Raw genomic sequence first — 13,401 nt, 5'->3', positions numbered from 1 at the left:
CTTATGCTTCTCTTCCTAGCCATCTCTTGTTGAAGTTATTGATTCTCTTCTTACTCTGCATGCTTTTCATAACCTCTTTCATCTGTTATCTTGATGCTGAAAATTTCAAACTGTATGCCTCTAACTGTCCAAAATCCTCATACATATCTCCAAGCACTTACTAGACAATTTCACTTTGCTGATCCAAAGATCTCTTAAACTCAACATGCCCAAAATTTAATTCAAAATCTTTTTCTTAAAATAATGTTTCTTCCTATGTTGTAAGGTCACCACCTACCTAATCTCCCTCTCCCATGCCTAGTATTGTGTCAGCAAATGATGGCACGGTCTGTCTTTTCTACGGCCTGCAAGCTGAGACTGGTTTTCACATTTCTAACATGTTGTAATCAGTTCATGGCAAATAGATGGGGAAACAATGGAAACAGTGACAGACTATTTTCTTGGGTTCCAAAATCACTGCAGATGGTGACTGCAGCCGTGAAATTAAAAGACACTTGCTGCTTTGGAAGAAAAGCTATGACCAACCTAGACAGCATGTGAAAAAGCAGAGATATTACTTTGCCGACAAAATTCTATCTAGTCAAAGTTATGGTTTTTCCAGTAGTCATGTATGGCTGTGAGAGTTGGACTATAAAGAAAGCTGAGTGCTGAAGAAGTGATGCTTTTGAACTGTGGTGTTGGGGAAGATTTTTGAGAGTTCCTTGAACTGCAAGGAGATCAAACCGGTCAATCCTAAAGGAAATCAGTCCTGAAAATTCATTGGAAAGACTGATGCTGAAGCTGAAACTCCAGTACTTTGGCCCCCTGATGCAAAGAACTGACTCATTAGAAAAGACCCTGATGCGTTATAATAAAATAAACAGGAAATTTACAGTTTTGTATTCCTCTGACCTGCAATATCTAATCTGTGTGGACTGTCAAGACCACTAACTTTTGGATGTGCACCCAGGACATACAAAGGGTCAATAGGAAGCCAAACCAACCCTCTTGCATTCTTTCTCATTTATACTCTCTATCCTGTTTAAGTATTACTTTGTGAGAAGGCCAAAGTGAAAGCAAATCTGGATTGAGTTCAAGCTGTCATTCTTGCCTGTCTCTAAACCCAGTTAGGAATCTGTGGTTTGGAGTAGGGAATACAGTTTTCTCTTGTTTTTGCCTTATTTTGTTCTTTTTGGTTGTTGTTCTGTCACTAAGTCATGTCTGATTCTTTGTGAACCCATGGGACTGCAGCACACTAGGCTTCGCTGTTCTTCACTATCTCCTGGAGTTTGCTCAAAATTTTGTCCATTGAGTTGGTGATGCCATCCAACCATCTCATCCTCTGTTGCCCCCTTCTCCTCTTGCCCTCCATCTTTCCCAGCATCAGGGTCTTTTCCAATGAGTTGACTCTTTGTATCAGATTGTCAAAGTATTGAAGTTTCAGCTTCAGCATCAGTCCTTCCAATGGATATTTAGGACTGATTTTCGTTTACTGTTGACTGGCTTGATCTACTTGCTGTCCAAGGGACTCTCAGGAGTCTTCTCCAGCACCACAGTTCCAATGCATCAATTCTTCATTTTGGTTAGTGTCTGGGAATTTATTTTTCTTTAGCATAAGGCTAAGTTTTTATCATAACTATGTATTTCTGAAAGCAATTTTATTAACACATATTTCACATACCATAAAATCCACTCATTTAATGTGTGGAGTTCAGTGTTTTTTACATATTTGCAGAGTTTTGCAACCATCACCACAATCTAATTTTAGAGTATTTTTAACACTCCTAAAAGAAATTCCGTACACATTAGCAGTCACTCCCCATTCCTCTCCCTTCTCCTCCTCCATTTCATCCCAACCCCAGGCAACCACTAGTCTATTTTCTGTGTCTAAGGGTTTGTCTATTCTGTACATTTCACATAAGTGGAATCATATGATCTGTATTTGGATTCTTTTTCACTTAGCATAATGTTTCCAAGGTTTGTAGCCTGTATCAATACTTCATTTCCTTTTTAATGTCAAATAGTTTTCGTTATTTGGATATACCACATTTTATTTATCTGTTGATGAAATTTACATTGTTTCTGCTTTTTGGCTGTATGAATAATGCTGTTATGAACATTTGTGTATGAGTTTTTGTGTGGATATATATTTTAATTTCTCTTTGGTTTATACTTAGGAGTGAAATTGCTGGATCATATAATTCTCTGTGTAATATTTTGAGAAAGCACCATACTGTTTTCCAAAATGGCTGCACAATTTTACATTCCTACAGTGTATGTAAGTTCCAGTTTATCCACATCCTTTTCAGCACTTGCTATTATGTCTATTATTTTAGCCATATTAGTAACTGTGAAGTGGTATATCTTTATGGTGTTGATTTTCATTTCTCTGATGGCTGATGATGTTGAGCACCTTTTTATGTGCTTACTAGCCATTTGTATGTCTTTTTTGGAGAAATGTCTAATCAGAGTCTTTGCCCATTTTAAATTTAATAAATAATTAAAATTACTTGTATTCACTATTGCATTGAAGAACTACTTATATGTTCTAAACATAAATCCCATATAAAATGTATATTTGCAAATATTTTATCCCCTGTTGTGTGTTGTCTTTTCACTTTCTTGATGGTATCATTTGAAATACAAAAGTGTTTTTAAAATTTTTATTGGAGTAGAGTTGATTTACAATGTTGTGTTAGTTTTAGGTATACAGCAAAGTGAATCAGATATATACATATATCCACTCTTCTTTTAATATTCTTTTCCCACATAGGCTATTACAAGAGTATTGAGTAGAGTTCCCTGTGCTATACAGTAGGTCCTTATTTTAGTTATCAGTTTTATATATAGTAGTGTGTATATGTCAATACTAATCTCCCAGAGTTTGCAACCTTCTTACCCTCTGGTAACTGTAAGTTTGTTTTCTCATCTGTAACTGTGTTTCTGTTTTATACATGAGTTCATTTATTGGCTTGTTTAAGATTCCACATATATAAGTGATAGCATATGATATGTCTTTCTCTAACTTCTCTCTGTATGACAGTCTCTAAGTCTATCCATGTCTTTGCAAATGGCACTATTCCATTCCTTTTTATGGCTGAGTAGTAGTCCAGTGTCTAAACATACCACATCTTTATCCATTCCTCTGTTGAGGGACATTTAGGTTGCTTCTGTGTCCTAGCTATTGTCAACAGTGCTGCAAAGAACATTGGTATGCAGGTATCCTTTCGAACACGGTTTTCTACAGATATATGCCCAGAAGTTGCTGGATGACCAAAAGTTTTAAATTTTAATGAAGTCCAATTATTTTTTTTTTCTTTTGTGGCCTATGATTTTGGTGTCACATTTAAGAAACCACTGTCCAATCCTAGATCACAAAGATTTAGACCTGTTGAAGTAAAAAGCTCAATGTATCTCTGGTTTCCCAATCTGCAAAGAGCTTGGATATTTAACTCCTTACAGATTATGCAGAGGAACTATAGTTTACTAAGGAAGATTGGATGAGTGTTTTACTGTTGTGATAACTTGTTGAAATTCATGTAGATGACTTACTCCAAGGAGTAATACAGGAGAGGAGGGAGGTCAGAGCCCCTGGATGGTGGCAGCTGTGACAGAGAAGCAGCATCCATCCTACTGCCCTGCTTTATGTTGGGACAACTGTCGATGATGCCATACAGATCTAAATTCAGTTAGCTTTAAGTAATTCATTTGGTTTGTGTGTGATTCAGTGATCTAGAATGGGTCCCATGGATCTGAAGAGGTCTTTCAAAAAGTAACTACTTACAAATTTTAAAATGTAAAATTGATTTTTTATGATGTTACAACATAGAACCTCCATTTCTCCTTTTCCTCGCCTCTCCCAGGTAAGAAGAAGAGATGTCTCTGGTGGGACTTTTGTTCTTGTGGGACTGCTTTTCTAGTACTGGTGAGTGACTTGGCATTAATAAAATTCTAACAGTATTAGCAGTTATGATTTCTGATGACCTTAGCCAAGGGAAGGGCTTTTATGATTCTGACCTCTTGTCCATTCTCTTTTTAGAAGATAATTTCATTTATTTACTTATTTATGGCTGTGCTAGGTCTTTGTTGCTGTGTGGGCTTTTCTCTAGTTACAGTGACTGGGGGCTACTCTCTAGATGTGGTGCCTGGGCTTCTCATTTCTGTCTGTGGCTTCCTTTGTTGTGGAGCATGGGTTCTAGGCATATGGTCTTCAGTAGTTGTGACACACAGGCTCAGTAGTTGCAGCTCCTGGGCTCTAGAGCACAGGTTCAATAGTTGTGGCTCATGGGCTTAGATGCGCTGCAGCATGTGGGATAACCCCAGCTCAGGGATCAAACTCATGTCTTCTGCATTGGCAGGTGAATTCTTTACCATTGAGCCATCAGGGAAGCCTTTGTCACGTTCTCTTATTGAAAGAAAGTCTCCCATTTTACAATCCTGGGAAAAAATGTTCATTTCAAAAAATGTTTATCATATGCTTTTGTGTGTCAGGTAAGGTGGATACAATAGAAAACAAGATAGATAGTTTTTAACCTCAAGAACCTCATGTTCTAGAAAGAATCTTTGGTATGGAAGCAAGAAATTATAATTCTGTGTTAAGAGTTATGAAGGGAGAGACTTCACTGGTGGTCCAGTGGTTAAGACTCCGTGCTCCCAATGCAGGGGCCTGGGTTCAATTCCTGGTCAAGGAACTAGATCCTGCATGCTGCAACTAAGAGTTCACATGCTGCAACTGAAGACCCTGTGTGCTGCAATTAACCAGTTGCAGCCAAAAAAAAAAAAAAAAAAGAACTATGAAGGGAGAAGTACAAGCAGCTGTTGGTGCATGTAGATGAGGCACTTAACTCTCAGTTGAGGGGTGAGGAGCAGTGATGTAAGGGTGGCATAAAGTCTGGCCATTTTGTTGTTGTAGGACTTCTGCAGAGCCACAGTCCTGCTGCAGCTCCAACATCTACCAGCTTGTCACCTTGGACACAATTCTTGATATTTACCACCTCCAGTTTTCTCATATTTGAAATGGGGAAAATAATAGTACTCATCTTATTGGTTTTCTGTGAAAATAAATGTCAGTATATATAAATTGCTTAGCACAGTACCTCAGTAAACAATAAAAAATGGTCATTATTATTTTGAGAGCTGAAGGGTTATCAGGCTTCCCTGGTGACTCAAGTGGTAAGAATCCACCTGCAGTGCAGGAGATGTGGGTTTGATCCCTGGGTTAGGAAGATCCCCTAGAGAAGGAAATGGCAACCCACTCCAGTATTCTTGCCTGGGAAGTCCCATGGATGGGGAGTCTGGTGGGCTACAGTCCATGGGGTCACAAGAGTTGGATACTACTGAGAGACTGAACCAACCCCATGAAAGATTATGAAGGGTTAAGAAGTGCTCAGGAGATACTCAGTTACCTCCTACAATGTCTGGAGCCGTTATGGGAGGTCCCGCCCGTGACGAGGTCATGAAGAAAATACCGGGCAGGCAAGGCCGTCCGAGACCCCATCCATGACGAGGTCACGAGGAAAATACCTGACAGGCAAGGCTGACTAGGATAAGGGACCCTCCAGGTTGGCCTCGGCCTCTACCCTACCCTATATCCTCCCCCCTTTTCTGCTGTTGTTCTTGTTTGCCCTGCTGCGGATTCTTGTGTTGCCTGCCGAGAGCTCTCCTGCTCCTCTTTCACTGAATGAAGACCAACTTAAAACCCTAATTAATAAATCTCCTGGACGCTGGTACCCTATGAAGGGGCCAGGGATGAAGGAAATGCTTCAGTTCAAACCCTTTAGCTGGCATTCTGGCTTGTTTGATAAATGTGTGCTCTCATTGCACAAAATGCTCATGATTGTTCTAAACATCCTAAACATAGTACGCTAACAAAAGAAACTATTAAGCATAGGCCCCTTCGCGGGGTGAGAAAAGCTCCACAAATATTATAGCCACAAATGTGCCTAATAGAAAATAGGTTAGATAGAGATTAGCTGGCGACTTCTTGCAGGTAATTAACTTTTAGACTAAGAGCCTGTTTTGTGCCACATCTGCTGTTTTTGAAATCCTTTGCATTTCTGTTCTGTAAAAAATGTAATCCTATCTAGTTCCCTTGGAGATGACACCTAACAGAAAGAAAATAGATTAACCACAAATAAGACAGGGTCGGCTACTGAAGTTGCTTAAAGTTGCACCAGGTCCAAGGCATAAATTGTCAACAGGCCTGAAAGCCAAAAGATATTATACATAGAGATTAACCATAAAAAAGGCCCTAATAGGCACAGAGCCCTTTGGGGGGTGAGGAAGCCCTATTAGAGAATACAAAAAATATTGTTCTAAAAGTTGTTATTAGATCAACATTTGATTGATGTTAATGTGCTGAGGTTGTGCAGTGGAAACTATTGTTAATATAGTTAAAGATATAGTAAAATAAGAGTTTAGCCCTAGTGTAAAAACAATAATTGTTAGTTTTAACCAGGAGTGCTAAACAGGGGCTGCCTCTCCAGAGCCACAGAGTCTTTGTGTATTAAACTTTTTAGATAAATTTAGCTGAGAATTTCTGCAAAAAGACTGACTTTATGTTAACAGGATTGTATTTCTATTATGTTACAACTTGCTGTACCATGAGACTGCCACTTTTCTGTTTTCTGCTAACCTCAAGGACAGAAGATAATGTACAAAAAATCTATGGGAAAAGACTCTCATAAACAAAAATATACAGAACACACCTGGTTTCCTGAAGGACAAGCTGATATAATGTTAAACTAAGTCTGTATGCTTATCTGCCCCTTAGAAATGTACCAACTTAGGGTATAAAGGCTATGGTGAAAAATAAAGCAACTGCCAGACTCTGCTGCATATTCCTGGTCTGGTCTCTTTCTTTCTTTCTCTCTCTTTCTCCCTCGCAGACTTGGCCCTATCAAGGCCGGTCCTACGTGTCTCTCTCTCGCCGACGCCGTTCATCCTGAGGGTTCCCCTGGATCCTGCTGGGGCTGGACCCTGGCACTACAAGGTCAGGAGAAGAATATTCCAGGCACAGAGAAGAGAACGTGGCTTGCCTGGAGAACAGATCATGGAGAGTTTGAGTAACTAAAAGAAACTCATTATGCTGTAATATTAGGTATGAGAGATTGGAGAAAAACGGACAAGGCAGGAGACATGGACAGAGGCCTGATCATAGGCATGTTTGGCCCTTATCTCCAGAGTATACAGTCATGAAAGGGTTTCTTGCAGGACACTGATAGGATCTGATCTGAATTTTAGGTCATTCTTATTATAATTGAAAAATGGGTTTAAGGATAAGATCAGAAGTAGGGAGACTAATAAAACTTTATTATAGAGGCTTCTGTTATGGCCAAGTAAAGATGGCACTAAACTCTTCTTCTGTCAGAAATCAATGCAAGATAAGAACAAAAAACAGAAATGCAAATGAAATCTTTGAAAAAAAATTAGATGAAATCTCTAGCCCTGAACCATAATATATGAGGAAAAGTTACTGAGAACAGCTGTGGCCAAGTAAGAATATGAATAGCTATAGAAAATTGCTGCATCTACATATTTCAGACAAAAATGACAAAATTTTCCAGAAAACACGCTATACCCTACGGGGAAAAAGCCCCCAATATTTCTGTAGTTTAAGTAATGGGAATGTGCTGTTATTGGGGTAAAGAGTAAAGAGGAGCATGAAAAAGAAATGGAAATATATAAATGTAATAGTTGCTGATATTATGGAGTAATAGATACTGTTCAATAAAATAGATGATTAAATACATTACAAGTTTGTAGTTATCCCACAGATACACTTGCAAATGTGAAAAATAAAGTTTGTGTTATTGAGGGGCAAAACAAGGTCCCGAACAGAGTGAACAGAGGGGAAAGAAAACCAACATGAATACATACATGCTTGCGTATGGATAAAATGTCTTTGAAAGGACTTACACAACTTTGGTTAGCTGGGTCTCCTCTTTTTAAGAGAATTATGTCCCTGGGGGCCTGGGATGGGAGAGAAATGTTTATTGTACACCTTTGGGAAAGTTTTGAATTTTTTAACATTACTTTAAAAAAATAACATTTCTTAAAAGGAAATATTTAATACATTTTTTTAAACTTGAATATAGTTGTTTTACAGTGTTGTATTAGTTTCTGCTGCACAGTGAAGTGAATCAGACATTTGTGTACATAAATCCGCTCCCTCCCACCCAACTCCCATCCCACCTCTCTAGGTCATCACAAAGCACCAAGCTGAGCATCCTGTGTTTTATAACACGTTCTCCCTAGTTATTTATTTTACACACAGTAGTGTACATATGCCAATTTCAATCTTTCATGTCATCCCACCCCCCTTCCCCCTTGTATCTGTATGTCTTGTTTCTACATATTAAAAATAAAAGAGAGAGAGAGTATTTAAGTCACGTGTGTAAGAGAAGATGGTAGCCTGAGCTGGCAAAATGGCAGTGAGGATGGAGAGAAGTAGATGGAGTGGCAGTGTTATCAGTTGGCATGGTGGGTGGTGAGGAAGAGAGGTCAAAGATGGCACCTGAGTTTCTGCTAGCTTGGTAACTGGATAGGTGTGCCATTCCACAAGATGAGATACTCAGGTTCCCTAAAGATCTGTCCACAGGCTTTGTCCTTCATCTTTATCTGTAGAGTTCTGTTATGTCATGCCTTTCTGCCTCCCACCACTTCAATTTGCACGTCTTTGTGAACAATTTTTGTATCTTTTATAAATTCTACATTACCTGGATTGAAGGTGTTGTCACTTGGTTGTGTCCCACTCTTTGCGACCCCATAGACTGTAACCCAACAGGCTCCTGTGTCCATGGGGATTCTCTGGGCAGGAATACTGGAGTGGGTTGTCATGCCCTCTTCCAGGAGATCTTCCCAACCCAAGGATTGAACCCGGGTCTCCTGCATTGCAGGCAAACTGTTTACCATCTGAACCACCAGGGAAGCCCTTTACCTGGATTATCAAGTGCCAACTAGATGTTAATTCAAATACATATCCTTAACTAATTTTTGGACTAAAGAACCATCAAATTTAGATCTAAAAAGGACCCTAGAAATTCATCCTGATCTCATCATTTTATTCTACCAATGAAAACCCTAAGGCACAGAAGCAATATGTGACTTAGATTTTTGTTAAAAATTTCCTTATTTAGAACATGAATTTGCATGCTTCTGATCTCTTCTCTTTATCTTTCTTCTTTTAATTTTATTGAAAATAGTTGACATACAATATTGTATTAGTTGCAGGTGTACAACATAATGATTCAACATTTATATACATTACAAATTGATCACCATAAGTCTAGTAACTCTCTGTCACCATGCACATATATTGCAATATTATTAACTATAGTCTCTATCCCCATGACCTACTTATTTTATAATTGCAAGTTTGCACCTCTTAATCCTTATCACCTGTTTTGTTGAAACTTCAAGCCCTTTCCCCTCTGGTGACCATAGTTTTTTCTCTGTCTATGAACCTGTTTCTGTTTTGTTTTTTAGACCCCACATCTACATGAAATCATGCAGTATTTGTCTTTCTCCATCTAACACATTTTTCTTAGAATAATACCTTTTATGTCCATTCATGTCACATAGTCAGAGCTATGGTTTTTCCAGTGGTCATGTATAGATGTGAGAGTTGCTCTATAAAGAAAGTTGAGCATCAAAGAACTGACACTTTTGAACTGTGGTGTTGGAGAAGACTTTTGAGAGTCCCTTGGACTGCAAGGAAATCAAACCAGTCAACCCTAAAGGAAATCAGTCCTGAATATTCATTGGAAGGATTGATGCTGAAGCTGAAACTCCAATACTTTGGCCACCTGTTGCGAAGAACTGACTCGCTGGAAAAGACCCTGAGGCTGGGAAAGATTGAAGGCAGGAGGAGAAGGGGATGACAGAGGATGAGATGGTTGGATGACACCACCGAGTCAATGGACATGAGTTTGAGCAAGTTCTGGGAGTTGGTGATGGACAGGGAAGCCTGGCGTGCTGCAGTCCATGGGGTCACAAAGCGTCGGGCAAGACTGAGTCACTGAACTGAGCTGCACTGAACTGATGTCACAAATGGCAAGATTTCATTTTTTTTCTTTAATGGGTGCCTAATATTCCATTGTATATGTACCACATCTTTATCCACTTATCTATTGATGAACATTTAGGTTCCTTCCATAAATAATGCTGTTATGAACATTTTAGTGTATATGTCCTTTTCAAATTAGCATTTTCAGTTGTTTTTTTTTTTGTATAAATACTCAGAAGTGGAATTGCTGGATTGTATGCCATTTCTATTTTTAATTTTTTTTAGGAACCACCATACTGTTTTCTGTAGTGGCTGTGCCAATTTACATTCTTGCTAACAGTATACAAGGGTTCCCTTTTCTTCCCAACCTTATCAACACTTGTTTTTCATTGTCTTTTTGATGATAGTCATTCTGATAAGTGTTAGGTGATATCTCACTGTGGTTTTGATTTGCATTTCCCTGATAATTAGTGACAGTGAGTATCTTTTCATGTGTGTGCTGCTCTGTTTGGGTGAATTCCATTATTCTGACTTCCAGATCACTTACGCATTCTTCTGTGTTACTTAGTCTGCTATTCATTCCTTCTAGTGTGTTTTAAAAATTTCTGACATTGAATCATTTATTTTTGATTCGGTCATTTTTATATTTTCTAGATCCTTGTTCACATGATCAGTGTTTAGCTCAACTCTTTCCCCTAAATCAGTTAACATTTTTACTATCAATGTTTTGAATTCTTTTTCTGGCAAATTGTTTCCGTTTCATTATCTGTCTCTTCATGGATTTTATTTTGTTCTTTCAATTGAGAGAAGTTCCCCTGGCTTTTCATTTTACTTGACCCTCTCTGATTCTGTGAATTAGGTGAAACCGTCACCTACTGTGGACTTGAAGAGGTGTTCTTATGTGGAATGGCTCTATACAGACTGTGTGCCCAGGGCCTTTGGTGGGAGGGCTGTATTAGATGTGGACATCAGTTGCGTCTTTCCTCAGGGTGTGCTGGCAGCTGTCACCTTGGTAGGAGGTGGGCTGGAGGTGGAGAGGCTAGAGCTGGCACCGAGTGTGAGGAGCGACTTCCTCTCTTCACAGGAGTCGTCACCACCCTGTGAAATTGCTGGAGCAGAAGCCCTGAAGGCCAGGCTTGAGCTGGCTCCACTCCCCATCCCCCGCTCCCCCCGCTTGTTTTCATGGTGTGTGTTCTTAGTCGCTCAGTCATGTCCAACTCTTTGTAACCCCATGGGCTGTAACCCACCAGGCTCTGTCCATGGAATTCTCCAGGCAAGAATAGTGGAGTGGGTTGCCATGTCCAGGCGATCTTCCCAACCCAGGGATCGAACCCAGGTCTCCTGTATTGCAGGCGAATTCTTTACCATCTGAGCCACAAGGAAAGCCCTTTTTCATGGTAGTCATTTTATTTATTTATTTTTTTGCTTAAATTTTTCTTGCACTGGATTTTTAAAAATCCTTTTATTTTGTATTAGAGTATACCTGATTAACAGTATTGTGATGGTTTCAGATGAATGGCAAAGGGACTCAGCCATACATACACATGTATCCATTTTCCCCTGAACTTCCCTCCCATCCAGGCTGCCACATAACAGTGAACAGAGTTCCCTGTGCTGTATAGTAGGTCCTTGCTGGTTATCGAGCATGTGTTTTCCCCTCTCCCTGCCCTTTCCTCAGAGGAGGGCAGTGCTGAAGCAAATGGGGCTCCTGGGCATACAGAGGTCCTCTGCGCTGCCTGTGTAGGCGACTGTGGTTCCACCTAGACACAGCTTACAGCGGAGTCTTCCCCCAGTCCTAGCTGCCCCAGATCCAGTGCCTCAGCACTGGAGTGTTCACTGGGCTTGGGCTGGGGCAGGAAATTCGGCAGCTGCGGGACAGATATCTGTCTGCCCTGCCTTGGGGACAAGACCCCTTTGTGTCTCCCAGCTGGTCCTTGTTTGCAGCCTCTGCTGTTGCTGATTGTCTTGAACCTGCTCTGCATGGGAGGTGAGGTCTGTGTGGTTTCTCTGTATTAGGGAGTGAGCTGTGACAAAGTGGCTGCTCCCAGAAATCTGGACTGCTTCTAGGGTGCTGCTTGAAGAAGCGCCAACAGTGGCCACTGCGGCCCCACCTAGGTTCCACCATGGGACTACGTTGCCTCCTCTGAGTCCCAGGATTGAGTATTTCTCCCTAGTTCTCGCTGCCTCAGGTCCAGCGCTGCACTGTGGCGTGAAGTGAGCAGGGCAGGAGCGTTCAGTCAGTTCAGGGGGGCTGGAGGTGGAGGTGGGAAGCCCATCACCTGCTGGAGCAGACCTCTCTTGTCAAGTCGTCTTGTGCACACTCTTCACAGGTAGAGCTTAGGCTTCTCCAGCCTCTCTCTCTGTCCCAACAATTCTCTGACCAGACAAGGGGGCTTGTCTCCTTCACACAGGACCCCAGGACTGGGATGCCCAGTCTGTGGCTTGACCCACTCACTCCCTGGGGTGAGTCTCAGCCCATCTGATCTCCCTTTTCCTCTGAGACCCCTCCTAGGGGCACAGGTCCTGACTCGTCTCTTCTTCTGTCCTACCCAATTACATGTGTATCTTTCTTACAGACTTGATTGTATAGCAGCCCTTCTGTCAGTTTGCGGTTGGAATTGCTCCACCTGTAGATGTAGCTCCGATGTGCTCTTTGTGGGGGTGACCTCCATGTCCTCTTGCTCTGCCATCTTGATAGCTCTTTTCCTGAAACATCTTGGGTCAGTGTCTCTTTCTCTATTGCCATTATTCCAGCTGGAGTCCAGATTCTTTGGCCTGGACTCTAGTGGTGGCCTTAAAACTGATCTCCTTAGCTTTAGACTTTCTCTTTTTTATCTTCTGAATTATAGTGAAATGTTTATTTCTAAAAACGTGAGTCTTATTGTGACCTCTTAATTTTTTCACCAACTGTTCTTGGAGATATATAAAAAGTACAAATTTCTTGGAAGGCATTCACAGCTTGCATAATTTGTAACTAATTCATGTTTCTGATTTCATTTCTGAATATATCTGCCATTGCATCCATACCTGACTACTCATCTTTTCCAAAATTCAATCTGTGCTTTTCCATTAATGTTTATTAGTTCACTTTTCCCTTCCACCTGAGGTAACTTTTCCCTTGTTTATTTTTATTGAAGATTTATTTGTCTTTCAAGAGCCTATTCATTTACTACTTACTTTAGGAAGATTTCAGGGCAAAGTTTTCCCTTACTTTCATGTCTTTGAGTTTGTACCACCAACAGAACAGTATTCTGACAGATTTCTTTCCAGTTTAGTGGTATATGTGTATATGTACTTCTCTCTTTACATGCAGAGACTATTTCTTTTTCATTTTGGTATACTCCACCAACTTTTTCTCTTTCCTAACTTTTGCACATTCTAGATGCCCAGAAAAAAATTTGGATTAAATTTGAGGC

Source organism: Cervus canadensis, chromosome 7, assembly GCF_019320065.1.
Source record: "Cervus canadensis isolate Bull #8, Minnesota chromosome 7, ASM1932006v1, whole genome shotgun sequence".
Taxonomy (NCBI): Eukaryota; Metazoa; Chordata; class Mammalia; order Artiodactyla; family Cervidae; genus Cervus; species Cervus canadensis.
Note: the sequence above shows the minus strand (reverse complement) of the source record.